The sequence below is a fragment of the Oryzias melastigma genome, linkage group LG3 (assembly GCF_002922805.2).
Source record: "Oryzias melastigma strain HK-1 linkage group LG3, ASM292280v2, whole genome shotgun sequence".
NCBI classification, from domain to species: Eukaryota; Metazoa; Chordata; class Actinopteri; order Beloniformes; family Adrianichthyidae; genus Oryzias; species Oryzias melastigma.
In genome coordinates, this window is record NC_050514.1 from 12,546,800 (window position 1) to 12,555,310 (window position 8,511).

Genomic DNA, 8,511 nt, shown 5'->3' on the forward strand with positions numbered 1-8,511 from the left:
TAAGCAAATTATAAGCATTTTACTAATGCTTATTAATATCTTATTAATACTTAACAAGCACACCTTAATATAAAGCGTTACCGAAAGCTGTAACGTAATAAGCAAATTTATAGTGAACTTGACACTAATAGAACCAAAAATGTACACCTTATCCATTTTAAAGAATGACTGATGCACCACAACAGTGTTAGACAGAAAGCCGGTTGTACAAAAGAGTTGTTTTTGAGATGCACAAGTTTCAGACATGTCTGAGAACAGCTTTGCTGTGTTTGTTCTTTTTGATCCTGTGTTTACCAGATCATGACTAAACTTGCAAGATTTACACCAACTAAGTGTTCAGGGAAGACATAGCTGTAGCCACAGTGGAGAGACTTTCTGGTTCCGCAAGGGAAGTCTTGTGAAAGCAGTTATAAATATTTAGAGCCACCTCCAAAACTGGGAGAGAATAACATACTTTAGTCTACTCTTTAATATAAATGTAAGATATCTTCTGGCAGTGCAAAGGCAGCAAAATGATTTCAACATTTTCTTCAGGAATCCAAATTATGGTGGTACTGCTAATTTGTAAGAGCAAACCTTGAGGCAAAATAAAGAGATTTATCTCTCAGTCTTATAAACCCTACACGACAAACACATAAATATAAACAGACTCACTGTATTGTATTTTTTAATTTATAACTATTTAAATAAAGAGAATGCATAAAGTTTGTTGTTTCATCCAATTAATAACAATAATAATAATGGATTAGATTTATCTGCACTTTTCCAGGTGCTCAAAGCACTTATAATGTATAACCATTATTCATTCACACTTGGTGATGGTAAGCTACTGATGTAGCCAAAGCTGTCCTGGGGCAGACTGACAGGGGCGTGGCTGCCAGTACGCGCCTACGGCCCTTCTGACCATCATTGGGACATTCATACGAATTCACACACTTGTGGAGCCACACTGGAGGCAAGGGGGGTTAAGTGCCTTGCCCAAGGACACAACAACACCTGGCTGGCAGGAGCGGGGATCGAACCGCCTATTATTCGATCATTGGCCGACCAGCTCTATATCCTGAGCCACTGTCACCCAAGAATCAGTAAATATACTGGACACTGGAGTATTCCTGAAAGATAAGGGCATTCTTATAAACACAATACTGTATCTTTAAAAAAAAAAGCTGTAAATTCTTGAACAAGAAAACTGACGGAAAAACCCACCAACGAGCATAAATGTATTATATTTTATTGATGCATATTTTGAGACGTTGGGGGAAAACAGCATTACTTTAAAGGAATAATTTAAATTCTCTGAATAAATTCCACTCTTTATTTATACAAGTACCAAGACAAAATACCCTAAAGATTTTAGTAGATATTTATATACGAAGCAAATGGAGCAAGAATCCCTACAGTATTGCATCCATACAGTTTTTATGTACCTGTTTATAATAGTCTTTAAGTCATTTTTGTCCTTTTTTCTTTTTCACACTTTAGCAAAAAATAAAAACAAACAAAAAAACATGCAGACGTGCAGATACAAATAAAACAAATCATCCTCTGGTGGTCTTTGTCTGTTGTCATACTTCATGCCAGCTTGTTTGACTTAAAAACTGGTGGCTCCTTAGCAACAAAACAAACAGAAAGAAGCCCATATTTAATTCCAGATTGGGTGAAATTGAAGAATATTGTTGTGGATTTGTGAACACTTTTTTCTAACGCATTTACAAAAGATAACATTAAAAATTGTCAACTTATGGCTGTTTCAATGTGTCAGTATTTCCTGCCTTATGGTCTAACATTGTCAAGTTGCTTAACATGTGGGATGGTGCAGAGAGTGTTCAACCTCTGATTGGAAGATTGCAGCTTCAGATCTTGCATTGCCAACTGATGCGTCAAAGTGTCGTAGGGCAAGACAATGAACCACTTGGTGGTTATAGGCTGGCGCCAGTGTTAGACAGCAGACCCACCATCATAGTGTGAATGTGAGTGCATGAAAAAACATCATGGGTCTTTAAGGGAGGTATAGGTATAGACCATTTACCATTTCTATGATATATAAAAAGTGAAAAAAAAAGAATAAATTAATAATCATTAATAAAGAATACATTGAATATTTATTTGGTTACAAAAATAATACAGTATGTTTGGACTTTCACATATGTATTGCAGTGTAGAGCCTGATTAATTCAATTCAATTCAATTCAATTCAATTTTATTTATATAGCTCAAAATCACAAAGGAATTTGCCTCATTGGGCTTCAAAATATAAACAATTGTTAAAAACTAAACAGACTACATAAACTGGTTATCCCTGCCCTTAGACCCTCCCTCCCGGTAAGGAAAAACTCCTAAAAAAAACCTGAGTCAGGAAAAAAAGAAGAAACCTTAGGGATTCCCACATGAAGGAGAGATCCTATCCCAGGACGGACAGGCGATACCAGAACTATCAAAGAAAAATTAGCTTCTACAACTACGTATCTAAGAGTTCATTCAGATAAAGCTGAGGGAGGAGTGCTGATGAAGTCCATAGTCAAGATGAAGCAGAAGTGCAGTCCACGAGCAGGAGGAAGACGACCCAGCAGAAATCACTTTCACTCAGAGATGCAGGATGGTGTCGGGGGCGTGGTCCACGGCCAAGAGTGGGAGCGCGGGCGATCCACCGAGGATCTGAAATCTCTCCCGCTCCCCAGAGGAGAGTGGGAAAGAAGAACAACATGTGAATGGAACTGCACCACAAAAGCATGGAGAACTAAATACAATAAATAATAAAGAATAGAAGAGAGGAGAAGTAGATGAGAATAGAGAACAGAACCCCAGAGCTGATCTGAATAATAACCATGATAGAAAATCTAAATTTATATTTAAACGCATCAATATTAATTTATTAATCTAGCCTCATAAGGACCACATGAGAGGGAATATTCTCTGATTACTAGCTAGCCTGGCAGAACGCCTGTCCAAAGAGGAATGTTTTAAGGCTAGTTTTGAAGGTAGAAACTGTGCTGGCCTCTCTGACATGAGCTGGGAGCTTATTCCATAGAACACGAGCTTGATGGCTGAAGGTTCTACCTCCAACTGTAGTTTTAGAAATTCTAGGAACTACACGCAGTCCAGCATTTTGTGAACGAAGTGTTCTGACTGGTTGGTAAGGAACTATGAGATCTCTAATGTAGGATGGGGCCACACCATTCAGAGCCTTATAGGTTAACAAAAGGATTTTGAACTTAGTTGTAGATTACTTTGCAGGTTCTACATTAAACTGTTGAAAAAAATACACCATATTAGTTGTATTAGTAGAGTGTGCTGATGTGTCTGCCTGGACACACCTTATCTCATCTGAGCTCTAAGAACTTGCAGGGTTGAGTATGTTAGTTCTTGGAAGAGACACGTGTTACTGCAACCGCATGGGGGCACTTTACAGTGTTTCCATAAGCTGGTCCCACGTCCAGTAAATGCAGAAAGTTGAGCCAGAAATGGCATTCACTATAAAACCAAAGCCAAACCACATATAGTGTATGTATTATGTGGTTATTTACTGTGGTGAACCCTAAAACAAGTAGTCACAAAGAGCAACAACACAAACATATGTATGTCTCTTTTTTTCTCTTAAAATCAAATTTAAGTCTACAGAAAATATAATTTTAAAAGAAAGAAAATAAGAAGTAGAGAAGTTGTTTTTGAAATCAACTAAACTGAAAAACATTGCCACACCAATCATTTTTAAATGACCGATTATTACTGCATAGTTATAAACACTGAAAGCATTATATTCCATATGCTGCATTTCCGTCACAGTTATTTTAAGCCAAGGTAACAACATTAGGAAAATGTCATGGTCTGCATGGCAATACTTGCTATGACAATGCTAATCACATGTCAGAAAGCACAATTTTCCATTCTGTAACAAGGTCTTCTCCATTTTCTGGGATACTGAAATGACAAGTTCCATGACAATGACAAGACCAGCAGAGAACATTTGGATATGGTCCCATGGCATCTATTTCAGGCATTGTTGGACTAGTGCTGACGTATTGCTGACTGCACAAGCACAGAAAATATTTCCTTTTTAACTGGCATGTCATATTTCAAACACACAAAGTATCAAACATATTTTTGATACTCTTATCTTTGTTTTACTAATAGTTCATGTAACAGTATTGTGTTACACCAAACGCCATAACTTATTTCCACATCTGATAACTCGGGGGACTGTAACACTCTGTGCACATTGATGAAGGTACCATCCAGCTAAGATGAGTAGCTTGTCAACCCATTTTGTAGGCTTTGTAGGCTATCATAAAATCTATTTTTTCCTATGAATGGGCCCATCTACATGCCTGCAGTTGACATCTCTACATTTGTAATATTGCTACATTTTGAAATAGGATGTGGGATCAGCAGTTGGGTCTTAACTGGCGTATGTTCTTCTTGTCTTTCAAGGGAATGATTTGGATTCTGGACATTCTTTATATGATGAAATACAAAAGATTTGTTATGATGCTCTGCAGCTGATTAACAACATATTGATCTTCTAAAACAACTGCGTAGGAGGTAAAACAAAAGAAATATTGGTTGTCTAGCAATTACATAGAGAAAAAGCCAACAGCACCATAATGTATTGAGTCAGAATACAAAAAAGAAACACAAAAAATGTGTATTTTAATGGACATACACATGCAAACATTTCACATATGAGTTTAATTCTGTCATGCTATATATATATAAGTTGCAACAAAATCATTAAGTCACATTATTATGACTTTTTCCACCCACGTTTTAATCAGTTATTTAGATATTTAAAAACATATGACTTTATGACGGGGAATTATTTGTTTACAAAGTCAAAAAACATTAAATTGCTTGAAGGCAACACAAGTGGGAGAGTTGCAGGAATACATTTAAGGCCTTGCTTCACTTTAAAGGAGTGGTAGAAGCTATTTTAGAGTTGCCATCAGCATACAGTTGATTCCATCACTACAGAATACATTTATTGTTCTTACTCAAGGTCTTAGACATCTGCCTCCTCAAAGCTCAGTATCCTTCTGGGCTAAAATTGTATAAGATTATATATACTGATGTGTATGTCCATTTAAATTATTATTATTATTGTTGTTATTATTGTAAACTAGCTGCATCACCTGATTGGTCATGCAATTGTCAAAGAAAATACATTTATAGCACATGGCAAAATATGGAAAAAATATTAAAATTTTAAAAAGAAGTACAATCAATACATGAAAAAAAATGACATCACTCAAAATCATTTCTAGTCTGCTTTCTAGTCAAAAGTGGCAAAACAAATAGATTTTTCTCCATCTATTTATGAATAATATCTGTTTTAAAAACATCCCCCCTTTTGTTTCAAGGACAAGATTTTTCCAAAGTCGCCCAATTTGTAAATACTTGCATAAATATCTCAAAAATTGTGAATTTTGGAAGAATGGTTGCCAGAGTCAACCAGACTTTCCTGCAGCATTGATTCAGACTTGATCCCTCAAAGCTGGATAATCACGGTTGTGTAAATAGCCATTATTTCCACAAGATAAACAGGGATCAGGCTAAACAAATGTGTGCTTCTGTACCTATTGGACGTAATGAAATCACAAATACTTCTTCATGACAGCTAATAGGGTTGCATGACATCATGAAGTACGCCTAAGCATGCACTGGTTTGCATAGATACACATGAACACGAACCATTTCTTTATTTCTAATTGCCACAAATTGTAAGGTCTAATTTGTGTTATTAGTGTCACAAATATGGATCTCAAACATTTGATGTAAATAAATAAGAAGCAGATGGCATAGAGCAGTAAGTTCAGTGCACTGTGTACAGTCTGAGCGTAGCATCAAGATCACATGCACTGTAACTCATAAACACATCAAGTTTCTCCGTTCAGCGCTCAAGGCCTAGCCCTCTGTGCTCTGTAGTTAACTGTCTCTGTGTCAAATCCTTCTTCCTGATGCAGGAGACGTGCATAGAGAAGAACTGCTGTGTCTTTCATTTTACGGTTCTGGATGTCGGCAGAGGGAGGAACTGAGGAGTGAGTCAGTGGTGGTTAACTTTGTAGCTAATACTCTGTGGCAGTTGCACAGGTTTCTTCAGCACCGCTTTAAGGCACAGAGAGAAGCTGGTTGAAATACAACTGTGTCACACTTCTCACTCAACCAAGTCAGCTGATTTAACAGCTCACTAAGGTTAGTATGCGATGCAGACAGAGAGGGTGGTGAAACCTCTATCAAAAAGGGGAAGAGTTCACTGCAGGGTAGAAGGGATAAAAGAGACGATGAGTCTAAGATGTGGCGTCGAGCCTCAGTTGGTGTTAGATGACATTAAGTTTAGATGGAAGTACAGCCTCTGAAGAAGTCTATTTAGTTAAGTGAACCACTTGCTGTTTTCCTAACTTCAAGTGTAAAATGTGATCTAGACTAAAGTGACCATGAAGACGATTTGTATATGTAAGGTGGTTAGATGGAGTTACAATGAGGAGGGATGCTTCTAAAATGCCGGCTATGTATTTTTTATGTTGCCTGCTATGCCGTGTCAGAACCAGTTAGCTACTTCTGTGCTAGCAAGCAGCAGCAGTTTGCCTTCAAGCTCTTTATAAAGCTAGCTTGAGGCAACATATTTTTAAAGATGTTGCAACAAGAACAAAATAAAGAGAAAAGTAATGAACAGGGTTATATTTAAACTTGTAACATGTAAGATTAGTTTCCAGAAATTGGGAAAGAGTTTAAATTCTATCAAACTTGCTGTTTTTGCTTTGCTTCATGGTAAACCTTCTTAGGCAAACCTTTACGGGGCATACAGATGGGCTGTACGAAATAGCAAGGTTTTAGACCACTCGGTGAGCCTGTAGAACCAAAATGTTCATGCACATGTTTTTCCATGGGGATGCTGCAAGTCATAGTAGATGTAACACATAAGGATAAATAAGGGTGAAGTACGTAAGATGACTAACAGATTTTTCTATATTTTGATCCCACCGATCTTGTGGATTTCGCAAGGGGTCCGTAAGTGTTGTTATCAATTTCAGGTTTCTTGAGTGTCCTGTACAGATTTGACCATTTTCTGCTCAGAGATAGTTAATATGTAGCCACAAGAGCAGTGGGGCTGGATTTATAAAACCAATAAATCGATTTCAGTCGTTCTAAGCTTAAGACATCAATAACGATCCATTAAAATAGGGATCGATTTAGCACACAAAGTTAAAGTCCGCTAGCTTGATGGCAACGTTTAATGGGATTTCCTATAGGATGGCTAATGCTAACGCTCAGCTGATGTAAACAGACATTGCTGACTAAATGAACAGCATTATATGCTCACAGGCATGAATTTTCCAAAATCTTTTAAGGAAACTGTTTTTAAAGTAAACATTTGTGGTTTAAAGCATGTTTTTTTGCTCTTTCTTTGTTTATTCCTCTTGAAAAAAGTGCACTGCTCCAGCGTGATCGCCACCTAGTGGCCAAACTGAAACATCCTCCAGGAGAAGCAGAACAATGTTTACAATGTTAATGATCTGAACATTTTTTAGAACTTCTCCTTCTGAGGAACCCTGTAAGACTGTATGTTATTAACAATCTCATTATTTCACGAAAACATTTTACAGTATGCGAACTATATCAAAATAATACAAATATATTCAAAACATATGTATATATATAAGCAAATGTGTCTAAATGCATAAACCGTGTAAACTCAAAATTGAATTGAATCGAAAGGAATTGTGTGGATTGAAAGAATAAAAAAAAAGGGGGGGGAATCGCATCGATCCTGGCTCTAGTAATTCCAATCCAATTGATTTTTGAAATTATTATCGATAGCCTGCCCTAGTTGGGACTAATGTTTTGTGGCGTAAGGACACCATACAACAGCATTACTTAGACATCACAAGTGTGTGCAACTTACCCTATACTTCACAATACACCGACCACACTCGCGACAACTGTATAGGATCCATTTCCAACTCTGGCTCTACAAGCCTCAAGGGAACCACAAGAAACAGCCATGTTTCCTCCAAGATGCGCATCAATCTATCCGTTCTTCTCAACGACCCAACACGGACCAGGAAAACCTAAAAACCAGAAATACCTGAACGTGTCAATCCCCATGCAAGTGCATGTGACTATAAGGCTTAAATAAGAGTTGCATTCGGTGTAATTTGTTATTTTAGTTTCTAGAATGTTCCCATGCATGTCTAAGCTGCTATTGTTTGTGTTTTACCTTAGGTAAACATGACAAATAAAAATTGATTGTTTCTTTGTTCGCATTAAAAAAATAAAAAATCTTTTCAGGTCCTTCAGAATAGTCCAGAAATAGACTCAGAACTTTATGGTCTAATGCTTTTAGCAACTATTTTACTTATCTAAATTTAATTATGGGTACTCTGCTGTATTTTGAGAACTACTTGTAATATTCCGTCTCTTATCTTTTGTGTGGTTTCACATACTAGCAGAGCCGGTTAGGTTGATATCTCAGAGTAACTGTGCACTTTCTGGTACGAGCACCAAATTTCTCATGGA

The 8,511-nt window shown here is 37.0% G+C and overlaps 1 protein-coding gene across 1 annotated transcript in view; it reads left to right on the forward strand.

Annotated features, from left to right (window-relative positions):
- LOC112160556 (protocadherin-9) overlaps nucleotides 1–8,511 on the forward strand; it is a gene marked incomplete at its 5' end in the record, with an annotated part of 205,925 nt that overhangs the window by 133,451 nt on the left and 63,963 nt on the right.